Source organism: Scyliorhinus torazame, chromosome 5 (genome assembly GCF_047496885.1).
Source record: "Scyliorhinus torazame isolate Kashiwa2021f chromosome 5, sScyTor2.1, whole genome shotgun sequence".
Taxonomy (NCBI): domain Eukaryota; kingdom Metazoa; phylum Chordata; class Chondrichthyes; order Carcharhiniformes; family Scyliorhinidae; genus Scyliorhinus; species Scyliorhinus torazame.
This window is the reverse complement of record NC_092711.1, coordinates 124,354,222-124,377,614: the sequence shown is the minus strand read 5'-3', so window position 1 is coordinate 124,377,614 and position 23,393 is coordinate 124,354,222. Positions and strand designations below refer to the sequence as shown.

General features: G+C 45.8%; 1 long non-coding RNA gene across 1 annotated transcript; it reads left to right on the top strand.

The window, feature by feature from the left end:
- The first annotated feature begins 5,830 nt into the window (after positions 1-5,830).
- Positions 5,831-22,321, top strand: LOC140419681 (uncharacterized). Its single transcript, XR_011945975.1, has 3 exons — positions 5,831-5,936; positions 17,150-17,255; positions 18,366-22,321. It is a non-coding gene; the product is annotated as an uncharacterized lncRNA (long non-coding RNA).
- The last annotated feature ends 1,072 nt before the right edge of the window (positions 22,322-23,393 follow it).

The following is a 23,393-nucleotide window of genomic DNA, read 5'->3' as shown; positions in this document are numbered from 1 at the left end:
CCTAGTAGCCCGGCGAAGGGTCTTGCTATTGTGGAAGGAGGCGAAGCCCCCTAGCCTGGAGGCCTGGATTAATGACATGGCGGGGTTCATAAAATTGGAGAGAATTATCCCAATCTAACTAATGAGCGATCCCGGGAACAATTGAAACATTTAAGGTGAATAAGGTCAAGCTAGACTTCTCGGCGCCAGCAGGAGCCAAGACAAAGGAAGGCCAACGGACACTGAGGGACCGCCCAGCGATCCGAGAACAGCTCCAGTATTGGAGAAATCGATCCAAGTGATCGGAACAAAGTCCAATCACTTGGAACCAGGTACGGGGTCCGCCCCGAACGGCGGGAAGCCCCTGGGGACTATAAAGTAGCGTCCCCAAGTTCAAATCGGTCTTCTTGGCAAGGTCACTCAGGAGCGAACCAACCCTGGACAGTGAACTGTCTAAGCTGCCACAACAACCAAGTAAGTCTCCAGTCAACGCACGCTACGAGATAGGCGCTCCTAGCTACCAGTCCATACCAGCTTTTGAATCCTACAGACTCAGGACCGAACGAAAGGCCATTTGTTCCCCTGACCTGGTGGGCCAGTTCCGAAGCTAAGTCGCCTTAGATACCTGGCGACTCTAGAGCAAAGGTTATAAAACAGAGCAAATTGAACCAACCAAAAGTTAGCAACAATGGATATTGTCAACATTTCTCTCTCTTCAGGTACTGCCCCTCTGTCCTTCAAATCTGCCATCATCTCCTCCTCAATAAAACAAAGCCGTGACCCTGCCATCCTTACAAATTACTGCTCCATCTTCAACCTCCCTCTCCTCTCCAAACTCTTTGAACATGTTGTCACCTCCCAAACTAAAGCTAAAAGGATTGTGGAGGAGTTACTTAAATTCTTTACTAGATATGGACTACCCACAGAAATTCAATCGGATCAAGGATCGAATTTTACTTCAGAGTTATTCAAAGAAGTTATAGTTGGCTTAGGAATAAAACAATTTAAATCAACTGCGTACCATCCAGAATCGCAGGGAGCGTTAGAAAGGTGGCATCAGACATTAAAGACAATGTTGAGGGCATATTGTCAAGATTATCCAGAGGATTGGGATAAAGGAATCCCATTCGTATTGTTTGCAATTAGGGATGCACCTAATGAGTCTACCAAATTTAGTCCTTCTGAACTAAGTTTTGGTCATGAGGTAAGAAGACCACTTAAATTGATTGAGGAAAAATTGATGGGTGAGAAATCGGAAATTACACTATTGGATTACGTGTCAAATTTTAGGGAACGATTAAATAGAGCAGGTGAATTGGCTAGACAACATTTGAAAGTTGCACAAAATGTGATGAAACGGGTAGCGGACAAGAAATCCAAAGTTTGTAGTTTTGCCAGTGGGGATAAAGTTTTAGTGTTATTACCAATGGTAGGGGAGCCTTTAAAAGCTAGGTTTTGTGGACCGTATCAGATTGAAAGGAAATTAAGTGAGGTGAATTATGTGGTTAAAAACACCAGATAGAAGGAAGACTCACCGAGTGTGTCATGTGAATATGCTTAAAAGGTACTTTGAAAGGGAAGGAGAGAAAAAGGAGGTTTTAATGATTCTAGCTCAAAGTAACGAACCAAATCCAGATGACTGTGAATTTGACATACCTCAAATTAAATTGGAAAATGAGGATGTTCTTAAAAATTGGGATGAATTGTTGTTACCTTCCAGAGGAAAAACAAACTGAACTGAAAGAGTTATTGATATCACATGGGCAAGTTTGTAGAGATAAATTGGGAAGTACTAAAATGGCTATACATGATGTAGATGTGGGAAATGCTGTTCCTATCAAACAACATCCATCTAGACTTAATCCTTTAAAATTGGTACAGGTTAACAGAGAGATTGAGAGTATGCTGAAGAATGGCATAATTGAAGTGGGTTGCAGCCAATGGAGCTCACCCATAGTGATGGTACCTAAACCAGACGGTACCCAAAGGTTGTGTGTGGACTACAGAAAGGGGAATGCAGTTACAAGAACGGACTCTTATCCTATCCCATGTTTGATGGATTGCATGGAGAAAGTGGGACAATCTGCTTTTATTTCCAACTTCCAGACATGGAAAGAACATTTAAAACATTGTATGGAGTTCTTCAATCGACTTCAGGGGGCGGGTTTGGTGATGAACCTAGCCGAAAGTGAATTTGGAGAAGCCGGAATCACTTTCCTTGCAGAGTTTCCGTTATCCTCAAGACAAAGGGAGGCAATGCGATCTCCTAGAATGAATGAGGGTAGAGCAGTAGAATGGTAGAGGGTAGAGGGTAGAATGACGAGGGTAGAGCAGTTGATGTGGTGTATATGGATTTCAGTAAAGCGTTTGATAAGGTTCCCCACGGTAGGCTATTGCAGAAAATACGGAGGCTGGGGATTGAGGGTGATTTAGAGATGTGGATCAGAAATTGGCTAGCTGAAAGAAGACAGAGGGTGGTGGTTGATGGGAAATGTTCAGAATGGAGTTCAGTTACAAGTGGCGTACCACAAGGATCTGTTCTGGGGCCGTTGCTGTTTGTCATTTTTATCAATGACCTAGAGGAAGGCGCAGAAGGGTGGGTGAGTAAATTTGCAGACGACACTAAAGTCGGTGGTGTTGTCGACAGTGTGGAAGGATGTAGCAGGTTACAGAGGGATATAGATAAGCTGCAGAGCTTGGCTGAGAGGTGGCAAATGGAGTTTAATGTAGAGAAGTGTGAGGTGATTCACTTTGGAAGGAATAACAGGAATGCTGAATATTTGGCTAATGGTAAAGTTCTTGGAAGTGTGGATGAACAGAGGGATCTAGGTGTCCATGTACATAGATCCCTGAAAGTTGCCACCCAGGTTGATAGGGTTGTGCAGAAGGCCTATGGAGTGTTGGCCTTTATTGGTAGAGGGATTGAGTTCCGGAGTCAGGAGGCCATGTTGCAGCTGTACAAAACTCTGGTTCGGCCGCATTTGCAACTGTATTGCGTACAGTTCTGGTCACCTCATTTTGGAAGGACGTGGAGGCTTTGGAGCGGGTACAGAGGAGATTTACCAGGATGTTGCCTGGTATGGAGGGAAAATCTTATGAGGAAAGGCTGATGGACTTGAGGTTGTTTTCGTTGGAGAGAAGAAGGTTAAGAGGAGACTTAATAGAGGCATACAAAATGATCAGGGGGTTAGATAGGGTGGACAGTGAGAGCCTTCTCCCGCGGATGGAAATGGCTGGCACGAGGGGACATAGCTTTAAACTGAGGGGTAATAGATATAGGACAGAGGTCAGAGGTAGGTTCTTTACACAAAGAGTAGCGAGGCCGTGGAATGCCCTACCTGCAACAGTAGTGAATTTGCCAACATTGAGGGCATTTAAAAGTTTATTGGATAAACATATGGATGATAAGGGCATAGTGTAGGTTAGATGGCTTTTGTTTCGGTGCAACATCATGGGCCGAAGGGCCTGTACTGCGCTGTATCATTCTATGTTCTATGTTCTATGAATGAATTTGATCGAACAGTTGTGCAAATTTTTGTGGCGTGATTACTCCACTGATGGACTTGCTAAAGAAACGTCAAAAGTTTCAAGGGACAGTGGACTTTCAACAGGCATTTCACTGCCTGAAAGTTGTGATCGCCAATGCTCCTGTATTGGAGAATTGCAAGGGACTCTGTGGTCAGATTGAACTAAAGTATCTGATTCTAAAGAGAAATGCCGAGGAGGAGAGGAATGGATGGATCGTGCAGAGACTTTGTTCAAAGAGACTGTCAATCGAGAAGGATTTCGGTTGGAGGAAGAAGAACAAAGAAAAATGGACTATATTATTATACCTGTTTGTGTGTGTTGTTTTCTTTAAATGAAAATGTGTATTTACTGTGTGCTTTTCTTAGTGGATGGTGCAAAAGTGAAAAATGAAACCATCTTGAAGTTGACGGTTTATTTATTTTTCTTGGGGGGGGGGGGATGTGTCATGCAAGAGTGCCTTTAAGAAATGGATGTGTAAGCAATGTACCTTTAAGAAAACAGTGATGTCAGAGAGTGTGTGGGACTGGGCTTTAGGTCAGCCATTTTGCAGGTTTTTAGTTTCAGTTTAAAAGCAGTGTCTGTGTGTTTCCAGAGAGTTGCAAGTTTTGCAGTTTGGTTTTGCTGAGAGCAGCTAAAAAGTGCCTGGCTGGTTTTGCTGAGAGCAGTTTAAAAGTAGAAAGCCAGTTTGCGACAGTCTCTGCCATTCTACAGAAAAAATATATATCCTTTAACCTGATGTGATACTGTTTAAAGTTGTTAAGTCGCTTGGAAGTTTGAAGGAACATTTTAAGGAATTATTTACTGTTGCAATATTTTCTGAGTTATCTTTGAAGTAAGGGGTGTTAAGAGATACAATGTTTATTTAAGATGTTAAGTTGAGTTCATGGAATAAACAGTGTTTTGTATTTAAAAACCCACGTGCCCATAATTGTAATCCCACACCTAGGGGAAAAGCCGTGTGCTCGGAAAAGCAACAAATCCATTAAAGGGAGAGGTTGGTTGAACTCCATGATATATTTTGGGGTTCTGAAAAGCCACGCCCATAACAATATTCAGAGCCCGATGATATTCAGATCAGAAGGAATCGAGTGAGTTTGTCACATCGAGATGTGATGTTTGAGATTCTGTCTATAATTTCTCCTCTTCCAATATCCTTTAAAAACAATTAACAAAAGTCATCATTGTTAGTACAGGATAGAAATTCAGAACAAACAATTCTAGTTCCGATGGAACATTATTTCCTCTCTCGTTGTAAATCTCCATCGCACACAATTTCCCTCCATTCTCACTCTGCTGTATCTAATATTCACCCTCCCAATGCTCCTGAAGGTGCTTATTCATGTTGATTGACAGATCCAAGCTCAGCTCACTGCCACCTGACCAGAACACAGAGATTACAATAGGAGGAAGAGTGCCATTCGGCCTACCGAGTCTGCTCAGCCATTCAATGAGATCCTTGGCCGATCTACCTCAACACCATTTTCCCCACACGATCCACATATCCTTCGATACCTTCAATATCTAGAAACTATCGATATTCGTCATGAACATATTTGATGACTAAGGCTCAACATTCTTCTGGGATAGAGAATTCCAAAGCTTCACCACATCCTCGAGGGAAGAATTCCCTCCTCAGCTCAGCTTTCTCTATTTCCTGCCTGAACCCCATATCCCTTAACTCCATTGTCAATAAAATATCTGTCGAACCCGTGTTTAAATATAATCAATGACCCCCAGACTTCGCTGCTCCCTGTGGAAGAGAAATCCAAAGACTAACCTTCAGAACATCATATTCTTTATTATTGTCACAAGTAGGCTGACATTAACACTGCAATGAGGTTACTGTGAAAGCCTCTAGTCGCCACTCTCCGGCGCCTGTTCGGGTGCACAGGGAGAATTCTGAATGTCCAGATTACCTAACAGCACGTCTTTCGGGACTTGTGGGAGGAAACCGGAGCATCGGGAGGAAACCCACGCAGACACAGGGAGAACGTGCAGACTCCATACAGACAGTGACCCAAATGGGAATCGAACCCAGGTCCCTGGCGATGTGAAGCAACAGTGCTAACCACTTTGCAACCATGCCGCTGCATTAGATATATCTCTGCCCAATATTAATTTACTTTCCCTGAAATGTCAGCCATCTCCTGGGGAAACCAGCCCTTTAATTGGGAACATTAGGAAAGTGACAATAAGCGATTATCATCTCTGTTATCATCTTTTAACTTGGCAAATAAATGAATCAAGCTGCAGCCTAAATGTATTTACGGGCACTAGGACCTGGCCTGGAACAGACTATGAAGCCCCGCCCATTAATAACGTGACCGCACCCGCGCATGCGCGCCGCTCCATTTAAATCAAGATGGCGGCCGTTAAACTGGGCCTGTTATCGGGGAAAAGACCCGAAGCTGCGAACGCAGGATCTGCAGGTACGTATTCCTGGTTTAGGGCCTTCACACGGTGTTTAAAAATTCTCTCCCTCCAGAGCCGGCTCCATCGTTTGCTCCGGATTTCCACATCCGTACCCGCTGCCCTTGAGACAAAGAAGTGTCTCTTTCACAGGCGCCATCACACACTGCGCATGCTCCAACTACTCCCAGGCAATACGCCTGCGCACTGCTGTCCTGCAGTGTCGAGAGGGGACATTCACCACCACGGGGAATGCCGGGTAATGAACACGTCATTGGTCAACCCAATTAGTGAATAGTGATTTTTGTTTGCTATGTTGTGAAGATTGGATGGATGGGATAAAAATTATACATAAATCCATTATAAACCAGAACGAAGGGGAGTACAAATTAATTTTCATTGAGGTACAATGAAAAGTATTGGGCTGGACCAAGTCCCCACGCCGGCGTGTAAGCGGTGGTGTTTTACGCCAGGAAAATTGGCACAAAACAACCACTGGTTCCCTGCTCTGAGGTCAGGGGCTAGCAGGGCAGCACAAGTGGATAGCACTGTGGCTTCACAGCGCCAGGGTCCCAGGTTCGATTCCCCGCTGGGTCATTGTCTGTGCAGAGTCTGCACGTTCTCCCCGTGTCATTGAATCATGACGTCACAGCCTGCAGGTAAGTGATTGGCTGGTGAGGTGTTTCCCTGAGGTGTTATCGTGCGGGACGCAGTGGTTGCTGAGTGAGTGCTTGCTGAGAAGGGGAGTACATTTTAAAAAATCTTACTGTTGGAAGTTTCCAGCTGAATCCGGTCGGAGTGAGGACCGAGTGACTGCTGGGTAAGTAGTAAAGATTTAAATTGTTTGCGCAGGCCCATACCAGCTGATTGCTGTTCTTGTGTGAGGTCCAGTGGTTGCTGGTTAAGTGTTTTATTTTTTACCTGTATTTAAGTTGGGCAGTTCCTAAACCCTAGACACTACACTTGTAGTGTCCCCCACCCTTCCACCTTCTTTAACCCAAAGAGGAGAGTCAATAACAAGTAAGCTCTTTCTTTTTCTTTTTTTTTTATCTAGAGGGGATGGCAGGGAAGGTTGTGCAATGTTCCTCCTGCAGAATGTCTGAGGTGAGGGACGCCGTCAGTGTCCCTGCTGATTTCATCTGTGGGAAGTGCACCCATCTCCAGCTCCTCAGAAACCACATTAGGGAACTGGAGCTGGATGAACTTCGGATCATTCGGGAGGCAGAGGTGGTCATAGATAGTAGCTTCAGAAATGTAGTAACTCCGAAGAATCAAGATGGTTGGGTGACGGTGAGAAGAGCTGGGAGGAAGCAGTCAGTGCAGGGATCCTCTGTGGTCGTTCCCCTCAGTAACAAGTATGCTGTTTTGGATGCTGTTGAGGGGGATGACCTACCGCGGTAAGCCACGGTGAACGGATCTCCAACACTGTGTCCATCCCTCTGGCTCAGAACGGAAGGAGGGTGAGCAGGAGAGCAATAGTTATTGGGGACTCGATGGTTAGAGGGACAGATAGACGGTTCTGTGGCAGCGAAAGAGACTCACGGATGGTATGTTGCCTCCCGGGTGCCAGGATCGTGACATCTCGGACCGTGTTTTCAGAGTCCTTAAGGGGGAGGGGAAGTCACAAGTCGTGGTACACATCGGTACCAACGACATAGGTAAGAGAAGGGACGGTGATTTAAAACAGGAATTTAGGTATCTAGGGTGGAAGCTGAGAGCCAGGACAAACCATGTTGTCATCTCTGGTTTGTTGCCGGTGCCACGTGCTAGTGAGGTGAGGAACAGGGAGAGAGTGCAGATAAACACGTGGATGCAGGGATGGTGTAGGAGTGAGGGTTTCAGGTACGTGGATAATTGGAGCACATTCTGGGGAAGGTGGGACCTGTACAGACAAGATGGTTTGCACCTGAACCAGAGGGGCACCAGTATCCTGGGAGGGAAATTTGCTACGGCTCTTCGGGGGGGGGTTTAAACTAATTTGTCAGGGGGATGGGAAAACGAGCTGCAGTCCAGAAGCCAGTGTTGAGAGTAGTGAGGTACTGAGGGAGAGTAGTGAGGTACTGAGGAAGGTATCCAGGTCGCAGGAGTGTACCGGCAGACAGAAAGGTCGGTTGAAGTGTGTCTACTTCAATGCAAGGAGCATCTGGAATAAGGTAGGTGAACTTGGAGCGTGGATTGGTATTTGGGACTACGATGTTGTGGCCATTACGGAGACATGATTAGAACAGGGACAGGAATGGTTGTTGAAAGTTCCGGGGTATAGATGTTTCAGTAGGAGTAGGGAAGGTGGTAAAAGAGGTGGAGGCATAGCATTGTTAATCAAGGATAGTTTAACGGCTGCAGAAAGGCAGTTCGAAGGGGATCTGCCTACTGAGGTAATATGGGCCGAAGTTAGGAATAGGAACGGAGCGGTCACATTGTTAGGAGTTTTCTATAGGCCCCCAAATAGTAAGAGATGTGGAGGAAGAAATTGCAAAACAGATTATGGGTAGGTGCGGAGGTCTCCGAGTAGTTGTCATGGGTGACTTTAACTTTCCAAATATTGATTGGAACCTCTATAGGTCGAACAGTTCGGATGGGGCGGTTTTTGTACAGTGTGTGCAGGAGGGTTTCATAGAATTAGAATTATATAATTTGCAGTGCAGAAGGAGGCCATTTGGCCCATCGAGTCTGCACCAGCTCTTGGAAAGAGCACCCTACCCAAGGTCAACACCTCCACCTTATCCTCATAACCCAGTAACCCCACCCAACACTAAGGGCAATTTTGGACACTAAGGGCAATTTATCATGGCCAATCCACCTAACCTGCACATCTTTGGACTGTGGGAGGAAACCGGAGGACCCGGAGGAAACCCACGCACACGTGGGAAGGATGTGCAGACTCCGCACAGACAGTGACCCAAGCTGGAATCGAACCTGGGACCTTGGAGCTGAGAAGCAATTGTGCTATCCACAATGCTACCGTGCTGCCCTCTACCGTTTCCTGACACAATATGTGGGTAGGCCGACAAGAGGGGGGGGCCACATTGGATTTGGTACTGGGTAATGAACCGGGCCAAGTGTTAGATTTGTTTGTGGGAGAGCACTTTGGAGATAGTGACCACAATTCGGTGTCTTTCACTATTGCAATGGAGAGGGATAGGGCCAGACGGCAGGGCAAGGATTATAATTGGGGGAGGGGTAATTATGATGCGATTAGGCAAGAATTAGGAAGCATAAGATGGGAACAGAAACTGTCAGGGAAAGGCACAAATGAAAAGTGGAGCTTGTTCAAGGAACAAATACTGCGTGTCCTTGATAGGCATGTCCCTGTCAGGCAGGGATGAAATGGCCGTGTGAGGGAACCATGGTTCACAAAAGAGGTTGAATGTCTTGTCAAGAGGAAAAAGGAAGAGTATGTAAAGATGAGAAAACAAGGTTCAGTTGGGTTGCTTGAGGGTTACAAGGTAGCAAGGAATGAGCTAAAAATAAAAGGGCTTAGGAGAGCTTGGAGGGGGCATGAGAAGTCCTTGGCGGGTCGGATCAAGGAAAACCCCAAGGCTTTTTACTCTTAAGTGAGAAATAAAAGAATGACCAGGGTGAGGGTAGGGCCGGTCAAGGACAGTAGTGGGAACTTGTGCATGGAGTCAGAAGAAATAGGAGAGGCGTTGAATGAAAAGTTTTCTTCAGTGTTCACTGAGGAGAGGGGCCATGTTTTTGAGGATGAGAATGTGATACAGGCAGGTAGGCTGGAGGAGGTAGATGTTCTGAGGAAGGATGTATTAGCAATTTTGAAAAACCTGAGGGTCGACAAATCCCCTGGGCCAGATGTGATATATCCAAGGATTCTTTGGGAGGCAAGGGATGAGATTGCAGAGCCTTTGGCTTTGATCTTTGGGTCCTCACTGTCCACGGGGATAGTGCCAGAGGACTGGAGAGTGGCGAATGTTGTTCCTCTGTTCAAGAAAGGGAATAGGAATGACCCTGGTAATTATACGCCAGTTAGTCTTACTTCGGTGGTCGGTAAGTTAATGGAAAAGGTCCTGGAGGATAGGATTTATGACCATTTGGAAAGATGCAGCTTAATCCGGGATAGTCAACACGGATTCGTGATGGGTAGGTCTTGCCTCACAAATTTGATTGAATTCTTTGAGGAGGTAATTAAGTGTGTAGATGAAGGTAGAGCAGTTTATGTCGTATACATGGATTTCAGTAAGGCGTTTGATAAGGTTCCCCATGATCGGCTCATGAAGAAAGTAAGGAGGTGTCGGATAGAGGGAAATTTGGCCAATTGGATAAGTAACTGGCTATCACTTAGAAGACAGAGGGTGATGGTGGATGGAAAATTTTCAAACTGGAGACCAGTTACCAGCGGTGTACCACAGGGATCAGTGCTGGGTCCTCTGCTATTTGTGATTTTTATCAATGACTTGGAGGAGGGGGCTGAAGGGTGGATCAGTAAATTTGCTGATGACACCAAGATTGGTGGAGTAGTGGATGAGGTGGAGGGCTGTTGTAGGCTGCAAAGAGACATTGATAGGATGCAGAGCTGGGCCGAAAAATGGCAGATGGAGTTTAACCCTGATAAGTGCGAGGTGATTCATTTTGGTAGAAAAAATTTGAATGCGGATTACAGGTCACCGGCAGGGTTCTGAGGAATGTGGAGGATCAGAGAGATCTTGGGGTTCATGTCCACAGATCTCTGAAGGTTGCCACTCAAGTAGATAGAGCCGTGAAGAAGGCTTATAGTGTGTTAGCGTTTATTAACAGGGGGCTTGAGTTTAAGAGCCACGGGGTTATGCTGCAACTATACATAACCCTGGTGAGACCACATTTGGAGTATTGTGTGCAGTTCTGGTCACTTCATTATAGGAAGGATGTGGAAGCATTGGAAAGGGTGCAAAGGAAATTTACCAGGATGCTGCCTGGTTTGCAGGATAGGTCTTATGAGGAAAGATTGAGGGAGCTAGGGCTTTTCTCTTTGGAGCGGGGGAGGATGAGAAGCGACTTAATCGAGGTTTATAAGATGATGAGGGGGATAGATAGAGTGGACGTTCAGAGACTATTTCCTCGGGTGGATGTAGCTGTTACAACGGGCATAGCTATAAGTTTCAGGATGGGAGATATAGGAGGGATGTCCGAGGTAGGTTCTTTAAAGAGAGTGGTTAGAGTGTGGAATGGACTGCCTGCTGTGATAGAGGAGTCGGACACTTTAGGAACTTTCAAGCGGTTATTGGGTAGGCACATGGAGCACACCAGAATGACAGGAAGTGGGATAGCTTGATCGTGGTTTCAGACAATGCTCGGCACAACATCGAGGGCCGAAGGGCCAGTTCTGTGCTATACTGTTCTATGTTCTATGTCTGCGTGGGTTTCCTCTGGGTGCTCCGGGTTCCTCCCACAGTCCAAACACATGGAGGTTAGGTGGATTGGCCATGATAAATTGCCCTTAGTGACCATAAGAAAGATTAGGAGGGGTTATCGGGTTATGGGGATAGGGTGGAAGTGAGGGCTTAAGTGAGTTGGTGCAGACTCGATGGGCCAAATTGCCTCCTTCTGCACTGTATGTTCTTTGTTCTTTGAGGCAGCGTATAGCTCCCATCTCTAGCTTCTGATACGGCCTGGAGGATTGCCGGGTCCGTGGCCGCGCGTGCGCAGGGTGAGGCCAGCAGCGGCCTCGCCGTGCTTCAAGGCAGACTATGCCCGCAGACCCGGACCGCAAAAGAAGTATCCCCTTTGGCCGCTCGCATGCCCTGGACCCAACCCCCCCCCCACAGTGCTCCCAATTGAAGCCCCCCCTGCCCGTCGATCGGCCCTCCCCCGACTGAATATGATGCAAGGTTGCCGAACGGCTGGGACCATGAGAATCCAACGTCGTCGGGAACTCGGGCGGTCGGAGACGGAGCATCGCGGGGCGGTCCTCAGGCAATGGCCTCAGGTCATGCGGCGTGCGGCGTACTCCTAGAGTACACTGATTTTCAGGGGGCAGAGCTTCCGAAAACCGGTGCCGACCCCGATTTCGGCGTCAAAACAGATTCTCCGCCCCGTCGCCGAACACGATTTTAGTGGCGGTGATCGGAGAATCCAGCCCCTTGTTCTGCGTACAATCCAGGCATCATTCCTTGGATGAAAAACAGAGGACATACAACAGATTCACAATGTAAATACATAGACACAGACATCGGGTGAAGCATACGGTGTGTAGCACTGCTCAGTCGAGAAGTTCGTGGAGAGATGAGATCAGTCCAGAAGAGGGTCATCCAGGAGTCTGGTAACAGCGTGCAAGAAACCTGTCTTTGGATCTGTTAATGCGTGCTCTCAGACCTTTGTATCTCCTGCCCGATGGGAGGAGTCTTAGATTATGCTGCCCACTTTCGCAAGACAGCGGGGGATGTAGACAGAGTCAATGGATGGGAGGCAGGTTTGCGTGATGGACTGGGTTGTGTTCATGGCTCTCTGTAGTTTCTGATGGTCTTGTGCTGAGTAGTTGCCACAGCAGGCTGTGATGCAGCAGGAAGGATGTTTTCTATGCTGCATCTGTAAAAACCGGTAAGACTCAACGTGGACATGCTGGATTTCCATAGTTTCCTGAGGACGTATAGGCGCTGTTACTCTTTCTTGGTCGTAGCATCGATGTGGGAAACCCTCTCCATCTAATATTGGAAAATAGATATCTAATGAGAGGGAAATCAATTTGTGAATCCTTTTTTGGTGGCCAATTCACCTACCCTGCACGTCTTTGGGTTGTGGGGCTGAGACCCACGCAGACACAGGGAGAACAATTTATACATCCGTAATGAATATGCAGAGAGGAAGATGAAAGTTCTTTAAACATCTCACTTGGCACAGAACTGTCTGAAACTCAAAACAGGAGCTTCAGGAAATCAAAGTACTGATAAATAGCAAACTGCTCAGTTGATGGAAGACATTCTTAAAATATAAATAGTTGGACCCTGGTTCGAATCCCAGGTCACTGTCTGTGCGGAGTCTGCACGTTCTCCCCGTGTCTGCGTGGGTTTCCTCTGGGTGCTCCGGTTTCCTCCATAGTCCACAGGTTAGGTGAAATGAACATTCTGAATTCTCTCTCTGTAGCTGAACAGTTACTTCATTGCAGTGTAACCCTACTTGTGACACTAATTAAAAAAATACATTCACTCACTTGATTGAGCAACTCAGGTTCCAGCCTCAAGTCTGGTGACAGACCTCACTGCTCCCTTGCCCTTCTGGCCTCTGAGCTCCTCTTGCTGTTGTTTCCCAGGACAATCAGTGTCCACTCTCCTACATTATTCTGTCTGATGGAGTTCAGAGACTCAGAGGAGGAAAAAAATGAGGACATTAATCTGAATTCGGAAATACAGTTAAAGAAACATGATTCAATTGATAAACTGAAGGATTTAAGTCAAAGCACTTGATTGCAATTAATATATTATTTTTTTTCTGACACTGATGGAGAATGGAAGCGATTATGTTAGTTGTTTTATACCGTTCTTCTTTTCTATGATTTTGATACATCATCTTTCTTTTTTCTTCTATTTAAATGGTGGACCATGCTACCCAGAATTCTCTGCATGGGTGAATACAGATATTTTAGTTTATTAACAACTCCATATTACACAAGAACAGAGCGGAATACAAAACAATCAGCAATACAGTAAAAATAGCCACAATACACCAAAAACAGCAACCAATGAAAAATCAACAAGAAAACAAAACCACCAGATTTCAAGGCAGCCCCCCCCCCCACCCCCTCAAAGGTAGCCCCACAACGGTGGAAAGGCACCCAAATGAGCAGCTCAGACCACTGGTAAAGGACACACTGATATTGGGCACGGCTGAAGAGGGAGAGAGAAAGAACACCCCTCCCAAGAGGGAGCACAGTTCAACCCCAAAGGGGTTAGGACTGAGCTTAGGAGGAACTTCTTCACCCAAAGGGTTGTGAATTCCCTCCCCAGTGAAGCAGTTGAGGCTCCTTCATTAAATGTTTTCAAGATACAAATAGATAGTTTTTTGAAGAATAAAGGGTTATGGTGTTTGGGCTGGAAAGTGGAGCTGAGTCCACAAAACATCAGCCATGATCTCATTGAATCGCGGAGCAGGCTCGAAGGGCCAGGTGGCCTACTCCTGCTCCTAGTTCTTATGTTCTAAAACAGTTGCATTGGCGAGTTCATCCTATCTTAATCAAAAAGACTGGAATGTGCAGGTACAGAAAGGCTGGGCAGACCAATTAAGAGCAGGGTTTAATTAGGGTGGGCATTGGATGCAGAAGCAATTTGGGCTGGAGTGGAGATGGAGAAGATGCTGCTGGGTTTAACCCATTTGACTAGGATTTAGGAGCAGAAACAGGCCATTCGGCCCTCCAAGCCTGTTCCACCATTCAATAAAATCAGGGCTGATCTGGTTGTGGTCTCAGTTCCCCTTGCCTGTCTGCACCTCCAACCTGCCCCCAGAACCCTTGACTCCCTTGTCTATCAAAAATCTGTCTAACTCTGCCTTAAATAAATTCAATATCCACTGTTCTCTGGGAAGTGAATTCCACAGAATAATGAACCTTGGAAACAGAAAAACTATCCTTATTTTAGGCTTCACGTTCTCCCTGTGTCTCATTCTTAAAGTGTGTCACCTCGTCCTAGTCTTTCCCATGGGTCCAAACCCCAGTGGACTTATTGAGTCTGGAAATATCCAAAACGGGGCACTAAAGGGAGGTGGGTTCCAGGAAAAATTAGTTGTTAAGCAGACGTTGTTCCAACATTGCAATAGAATACAGCATTGTTTGATTAACAAGTATATCCGTTGAGTATTTCAAGCTATCGAGGTGTTCCAAAATACTTTTTGGTAGAATTGCAGGATTTTCATTCACTGACGATGGAGGAACAGGGATATATGTCCAACTCAGAATGGTGTGTGACTAGAAGAGGATTTGTAGATGATAGAGTTTGTCTGCACTGGTGCCCTCCTCTTTGTAGCTGGTGGAGTGACAGGTTCTGTTAATGTCCTGGCAAACTCTTGTGTAGGTTCAGAGCTGATGGCAGGTACCTTTCCCTGAAGGATATTAACACACAGTTGGGTTTTTACAATAATCCAGCAGTTTCATGATCTCCTTTTCTCATGCTGGTCCCATAGTTTCTGCCCAATTTCACAACCTGTCTCCTTGTTTTTGTGGCCTCTCTCTTATGCTCCCTTTTTGTTTTCATAAGACCATATAATAAGAAGTAGAAAATTTAAAACAAAACGGATAGCAAGGTAGCACAGTGGTTAGCACAATTGCTTCACAGCTCCAGAGTCCCAGGTTTGATTCCCGGCTTGGGTCACTGTCAGTGCGGAGTCTGCACGTTCTGTGCGTGGGTTTCCTCCGGGTGCTCCGGTTTCCTCCCACAGTCCAAAGATGTGCGGTTTAGGTGGATTGGCCATGCTAAATTGTCCTTCGTGTCCAAAATTGCCTTCAGTGTTGGGTGGGGTTACTGGGTAATGGGGATAGGGTGGAGGTGTGGGCTTGGGTAGGGTACTCTTTCCAAGAGCCAATGCAGACTCGATGGGCCAAATGGCCTCCTTCTGCACTGTAAATTCTATGATTCTATGAATTCTATGATTTGAGGAGAAACTACTTCTCCCAAAGGGTTATGAATCTGTGGAATTTGCTACCCCAGATGCAGGGACAGTGAGTAAATTTAAGGAGGAGTTAGACGATTTTTAAATGGTAATGGTTTGAAGGTTTATGGACAAAGGACAGGACAGTGGATTTGAGGTCATGATGGGATCAGCCATGATCACATTGATGTGTTTAGGCTCGGGAGGCTGAATTGCCTATTCCTGCTCCTAGGTCATGTGTTCCAAGGAGGAGATGCTCCGGCTGATTTTGCAATCCACCTCCTTGTTCTGTAGCATTGAAGGTGACAGATGAGGAACATATCAGCCATGATAGAATGGCGGATCAGACTCACATAATAATAATGGGCCAAATGGCCTAATTCTACTCCTATATCTTATGAACTTGTGAACTGTGTTTGTTACTCTCAAAGTGAGTGAATGAGTCCTTTGCCGTTTCTCCTCTGGGCCCCATCTCCACTGTTATTGTCTGATTGTCCCACTGAGACTCTCACTGTTATTATTGGACAATCAGCGAGTCAGCCTCAGCCTGTGGCCGCTCTCACCATCTGTAACCGTCACAATGCCTGGGTGATTGACGGCAGCTCCCAGCCATTAGGAAGAGGAGAGGCGGGACTGGAGAACTGACCGAGAGCGGCTGGTCCTCCAACCAATCGGAGTGAATGAGGGGCGGGCCTGGGCTTGATTGATGCATGCGCAGTGTGCGTAATGGTGATGGACTGCGGCTCCTTGTTGAGATCTAAAATCGGTAAGAGGCGATTGACGGTGTGGATGGAGCGAAGAAGCGCGCGGTGGGCAGAAACACTGCGTAAAAATGTTGTATGAGCCGCAAATCTGGGAAAAGAGCTTACTGGATCCAGTTTGTACCAAGCGGGGCTGCAGCTCCTCATGTTAGGCCCGGGCGAACGGCCACCATCTTTACCGGGATAGCGCATCAGGGTGCCCGCGGAGCCGCCATCTTTGCTGGAGGCAATGTTTTTTTGAAAAAAATATTCCTTTTTGTCACAAGTAGGCTGACATTAACACTGCAATGAAGTTACTGTGAAAATCCTCTAGGCGCTACATTCCGGCGCCTGTTCGGGTACACTGAGGGAGAATTCAGAATGTCGAATTCACTGAACAGCATGTCTTTCGGGATGTTTTGAAGGAGGAGAGTGTTTTGGGAGGAGTTTGTTACCCATTGTTCAGAATGAAGACAACCATCAAGCTACTTTAGCCTTTGAGTCCCAATGTCTTATTGTTGAGGCAGAGAAGGAAAAGAAGAGAAAGACATCCTGTTTTTCAGTTCTCACTACCTCTTGGGCTATCCTCCTCCATAAAGATCTATGACTGTGTCTAGTCACTTCAAGAACCATGTCAAAAACTCTCAACCCTGAGTAAACATCATCCTCGAATCGAGGGACTGCTGATGACAACGAGGGGCAAAGTGCAGCTGGGAGTATGAGCAGTCATCCTGGTCCAGGGAGCAGGAGGAGAGAATGTTGTGAATTTCTATCCTGGACCGATAGTGATGAGTTTTGGAAACTCCTATTACAAGGGATCAGAAAGGGAGGATTTACTCAAAGCAAACTCAAACCAAGAATAGGTTTACTTTTTTCCTGAATTTCTTGTTTGGACTGACAAAGATGGCTTTTGTTACTTTCATTTTCAGGGTATTAGAAGCGGATTTGCAGACAGGAAACACGAGCGAAACCTGACATCAAATCCCTACAGCATCATTCGATTCATCAGGACCTGGATATTATTGCACTTTCAGCGTAAGCATTGAGTTCCAAGACATTACCACTCACTGTAAAATTTCTTCCTCATATCGCCCTGTAGATCTTGCTCAAGATCTTAAATCTGTGTCCCGAAATCCTTTTTCAATCAGCTGGGAGGAGCAACGTTTCTTTAGCTATTTTACTGAGACCAATCAGAAACTTGTACCTCTATCATTCTCCTTTGCTCCAAGGAGAATAACCGCAGTTTCTCCAACCTTACATTGCAACTAAAATCCCTCATTCCTGGAACCATTCTGGTAAGTTTCCCCTGCACTCTCTCAAGGACCGTCACATCCTCCATAATATGTGGTGATCTCTGGTTTGCACACACCCAGATGTTCTGTCTATCTGTCTGTGATGTCATCACGCACCAACACTTGCACGGGGACATCCCCAGATATTTCCTCAACTGGGAGATTTTTCCTCCAACTCCAGAGCTGCTGATATCTTTCCAGCTGCAGGCTACAGTGGGACATTTTAATATTGAAAACAATGCAACTGTTTCACAGCTCAGTATTTCTGCGCATTTATCAACCATTTTGAGCTTTTAGTGCTCTGTTACCTGTGAGGGGTTCCATGACTCTGGGGCTGGTGTGAATCTCAAAAAACAATGCAAAATGCCCATGGAGGGTGAGGGCTACCAGCTAGCGACATATAAAATCCCTTCTTTCTCTCGCTCGCTCTCTCCCTCAGAAAACTCAACCAAGATTCACTTCAAAATCTGACAGTCACTCAGTTCATCAGGGCCTGAATGTAAGAGTTTCTGTTTAATCTGTGGTTAAAGATTTAAACATCTGTGCAGCTGAAAATAGGATAGAGCAAGATTTGCAAACAAGGATGTGAATGTTCCATTGAGATGTGGCTTAACCAGGGCCCAATGTAGGTCAATGAGCACAAGGATGATGGGTGAGTGAGTGGGACTCCAGTTTGGCAGATTCCCTTCCCTGAAGAACATCAGTGAACCAGTTGGGTTTTTATGACAATCCAGCAATTTTCATGGTCACTTTTTCCTATTGCCGGATTCATTCAGCTCAATTTCACAACCTGCCTTTGTGTTTTGTGGTTTTTCTCTCACTCCCTTTTTTCTGTTTCAAATCAATTTCATAGGGTGTTAGAAGAGGAGGATTTGCAGTAAGGAAACTGAAACGGAAAATGATATCAGAATCTGATGGAGTTGGCCAATTTATTGTAACCTGAACACCATCGTAATTTGAACATGGAAGAAAAAAGCACCGATCACAGTGGGGAGAAACCGTTCACGTGTTCTGTGTCTGGACAAGACAACCAGTCATCTGGCCTTTTGGAACATAATTGCAGTCATGACAGGGAGATGCCATGGAAATGTGGGGACTGTGAGAAGGGATTCAATTATCCATCCCAGCTAGAAACTCATCGACGCAGTCACACTGGGGAGAGGCCATTCACCTGCTCCCAGTGTGGGAAGGGATTTGCTCACACATCCACTCTGCTGAGACACCAGCGACTTCACACTCAGGAGAGGCCATTCACCTGCTCTGTGTGTGGGTTGGAATTCCATCGGTCATCCAACCTAGCATTACACCAGCGAGTTCACACTGGGGAGAAGCCGTTCACCTGCTCCCAGTGTGGGAAGAGATTTGCTCATTCATATACCCTGCGGACACACGAGCGAGTTCACACTCTGGAGAGGCCATTCACCTGCTCCCCATGTGGGAAGGGATTCACTCACTCAGCCAATCTGCTGAGACACCAACGAGTTCACACTGGGGAGAGGCCGTTCACCTGCTCCCAGTGTGGGAAGGGATTCACTCAATCGTCCCACCTACTTGCACATCGATATATTCACACTGGGGAGAGGCCATTCACCTGCTCCCTGTGTGGGAAGGGATTCAGTCAGTCCTCCAACCTGCTGAAACACCAGCGAATTCATAAGTAACTTGTGATTGGAATTTGTTGGTAATCATATTCAGGATTGAACCATGTTCATCTGAGTCTGTTTCTGTTGAATTGAAAAATAACTCCAGCTCAGTTATAGGTGTTAATGTAGTTGGTCTTGGAAAGAGAGGAATGGCAGTTAGGAAACACAAACTAAACATCATATCAGCATCTAACACTCACCCAATTTATCAGAAACTGAATATCATCAGATTTTGAACATAGAAGGAAAAAGCACTGTTCCCAGGGGAGAGAAACCGTGCATGTGTCCTGTGTGTGGACGAGACTTCAGCCAATCATCTGGCCTGTCAGCACACAAATGCCGTCACACTGGGGAGAAACCATGGGAATGGCGAGACTGTGGAAAGGGATTCGATTACCCATCCAAGTTGAAAATCCATCAGTGCACTCACACTAGGGAGAGACCATTCACCTGCTACCAGTGTGGGAAAGGGCTTCCACACTCGCACCACTTGCAGCCACACCAACATTTCTTGCTGGAGAGAGGCTGTTCACCTGCTTCCACTGTGAGAAGGGATTTGCTCATTCCTCCAATCTGCAGAGACATCAGTGAGTTCACACTGGGGAAAGACCATTTAAATATCCAGACTGTGAGGAGTTTTAAAAAAATTCTGGTAACTGATGTCCCATTAACATGTTCACGCTGTAGAACTGAGTTCAGACGATCTTCTCACCTCACTACAGCTGTGAGTTCACACAGGGGAGAAGCCGTTCACCTGCTCCGAGTGTAGGCGGGGATTCACTCAGTTATCCAAACTGCTGATGCACCAGCAAGTTCACAAGTGACTTCAGTGATTGTTTTTTTCTGGTAATCACATCCTGGACTGAAACACGTTAATTGGGGTCAGTTGCTGCTGATGTTCATAAACTCCAACCCAGTTAGAAGCAATTAAATTCAGAATCAAAATCAAGTCAAATTAGTTTGTGTTAATTATAGTGCGTTGAGTCTTTTTAATATCGCTGAAACAAGTTAGTTCCTTTTGAAGGGCTTTCCTTCTCTCCGCTGCAGGGAGGGGCTTCTATAAGAAGCATGAGGCATCCGTTCATTGTAGACCAGAGCGCAAATGTCCGGACCACTTGCCTTGATAGGCAGAGTCTCCTCAGGGACTACACACTGTCATCTGAAGATAGCAGACTCTTGGGCATACAATCTGCCTTCTTCCCCTTGCAGCCCCTCACTGTGCTCCTCTGGTCTCATGACCAGCAATTTGTATTTTCTGAAGCTCCCCCTCGCTATTCCATTTTTATCCAATGTCTTTGACTCCCATCATCTTTGCAAGCGGACTTGCAATGGTTGTGATAAAGAAAGAAATTACAGGAAGTTTTAATGTCAGAATAAAGGTCAAAAGACTGTCCAGTTTCAAAGATGGGTCATATTAGACTTGAAACGTTAACTCTGTTTCTCTGACCACAGATGCTGCCTGAGCTTTTCCAGAACTTTCTGTTTTGATTTCAGTGAGTTTTTAAACCAGCTTAATACACTGGCCAATCATTTTCTCCACAAAGGTGCGAGCACCTCAGAAGTGTCCAACTGCATCCATTAAACTCTCGGATTACTACAGCAGATATTCATTGTTCTGGCTCAGCCAGTCTGACTGTGGAATTAATTGGATGGATGTTTCATAGAGCCACCACTGGTATATTAGGCCGAATGGTTTCAATCTGTGCTGTATCATTCTATGAAACAATGAATATTCCATAGGAGTAGGCTCCGGCAGCACGGTGGCACAGTGGTTAGCACTGCTGCCTCATAGCACCGAGGTCCCAGGTTTGATCGCGGCTCTGGGTCACTGTCCGTGTGGAGTTTACACAATCTCCTCGTGTTTGCGTGGGTCTCACCCCCACAACCCAGAGGTGTGCAGTGTCGGTGGATTGGCCACGCTAAATTGCCCCTTAATTGGAAAAAATGAATTGGGTATTCTAAATTTTTTTTAAAGGAATAGAAGTAGGCCATTCATTTGATTTATTGTCACATGCACCGAAGTACAGTGAAAAGTATTTTTCTGCGGCCAAATCTTTGTGTTAAATAATATGTGTTGAGTCTTTTTAATATCTCTAATCTAAGTTCTCCCTCTCCCCTGTCTCCTCCATCCTCACCCCAAACAAATGTGACGAGCTCATGGAGCTTCTTTGTCACTCAGATTGGGCAGGGTTTTCCGGTTCTCCTGTGGCTTCCCATTGGCCACAGGCAGGATCTTCCAGTCCTGTCAAAGTCTACGGCCTTTTGCATGGTTCAGCCGTCCTGCCGCATGGGACCCCGCCGCAAGGCGGTTGGTGGGTCTGGAAGATCCAACCAGCGGTAAGGGCTGGAAAGTCCCACCCATTGAAACAATCTGATTCTGTTGATTCTAATAATCATTATGATTGTCACAAGTAAGCTTACATTAACACTGCAATGAAGTTACTGTGAAAATCCTTGCTCCTCCTCTTCTACTAAACCACTCCGTAAAACTGCCTCTAAAGTCCTTTCTTGCCCAAGTTCTGAACTCACATCTTTCCCCTCCTTTTCTGTTATCTTCCATCATGCTCTCGCAGAAATCATCTTGTTTGTGAAACTCACCCATTGCTCCTTTGACCTGATTCTCACTAAACTGCCGAACAGCCAACTTCCACAATCTCCATGTTTCCATGGTATCTCTATGGAGTCAGTGTCTTTGTGCCTCTCCTCTTTAGACAATCAGTTGAAGCATGGCCACACACACAACACATGGATGTTTTTTCCTGGCAGTGAATAGTGTGATCTTTTCTTCAGGCTGTGTAACTGATTAAAGCTCTTTCCACAGTCAGCTCACTGGAACACTCTCACTCGGGTGTGTGTGTCTTGGGGCTTTTCCAGTCACACTGATGTTCAAAGGAAACTTTCTCATTCTACATTCATAGTCTGAGGATATTCAGGTCCTGATTAACCGAATGACACTGTTGGTGCTTGATGTGATATTTGATTTGTGTTTCCAGTCTGGAAGTCCTCTCCTAATGCCCTGTAACTGAACAGGATAGAAATTCAGAACAGACGATTCCAGTTTCTGGGGAACATTTTTCTCTCTCTTCTTTCCCCAAAGCTGTAAATCCCCGTCCCACACACTCTCCCTCCTCCTGGGGCTGAAAACCAAATAAAATGTTTGATAATCCTTTCTGTACCTTTTTACCAAATTTATATAATTAGAGGTAAGAATATGTTTTATAATTCACTTCATTGATGACTTGTGATAGACATTAATCTGAATGTGCGAACTTCACACAGACAGCGACCCGGGGCCGGGATTGAACCCAGGTCCTCAGTGCCATGCAGTAATGTTTATTGAGGGATGAATATTAAGCAGTAAACCAGTGAGAACTCCCCTGTTCTTTGGAATAACATCATGGGAACTTTTACACCCAACTGAGGGCAGATGGGGCCAGAGTTTGATTGATTGATTTATTGTCACATGTACCAAAGTCCAGTGAAAAGTATTTTTCTGCAGCCAAGGGAACATACACAGTATGCACGCAGTAGACAAAAAGAATATTTGACAGAGTACATTAACAAATGGTACATTGATAAATAATGATTGGATACATTGTGGAACATGGGCCAAACAAAGCAAATACATGAGTAAGAGCAGCATAGGGCACCGTGAATAGTATTCTTACAGGGAACGGATGAGTCCGAGGGAGAATCGTTCAGAGTCTTATAGCTTTGTGGGAAGAAGGTGTTCCTATATCTGGATGTGCAGGTCTTCAGACTTCTGTATCTTCTGCTTGATGGAATGGTCTGGAAGAGGGCAAAGCCTGGGTCAGAGCGGTCTCTGATCATGCTGCCTGTTTCTTGAGGCAGCGGGAGGTGTAGACAGAATCAATGTGCGGGTGGCACGCTTGTGTGATGTGTTGGGCTGGATTCACCACACTATATTTTCATGTGATCTTGGACCGAGCAGTTGCCATACCAAGCTGTGATGCAGCCGGATAGGATACTCTCTATGGCACATCTGTAGATGTTTGTGGGAGTCAATGCAGACATGCCGAATTTCTTTAGCTTCCATAGGAAGTCGAGACATTGTTGGGCTTTCTTGACTGTTGCATCATCATGAGTGGATCAGGACAGACTGTTGGTGATGGTGACCCCCAGGAACTTAAAGCTATCGACCATCTCCACTTCAGAGCCATTGATGTAGATGTGTGTTGTACTACACTTCCTGAAGTCGCTGATCAGTTCCTTGGTCT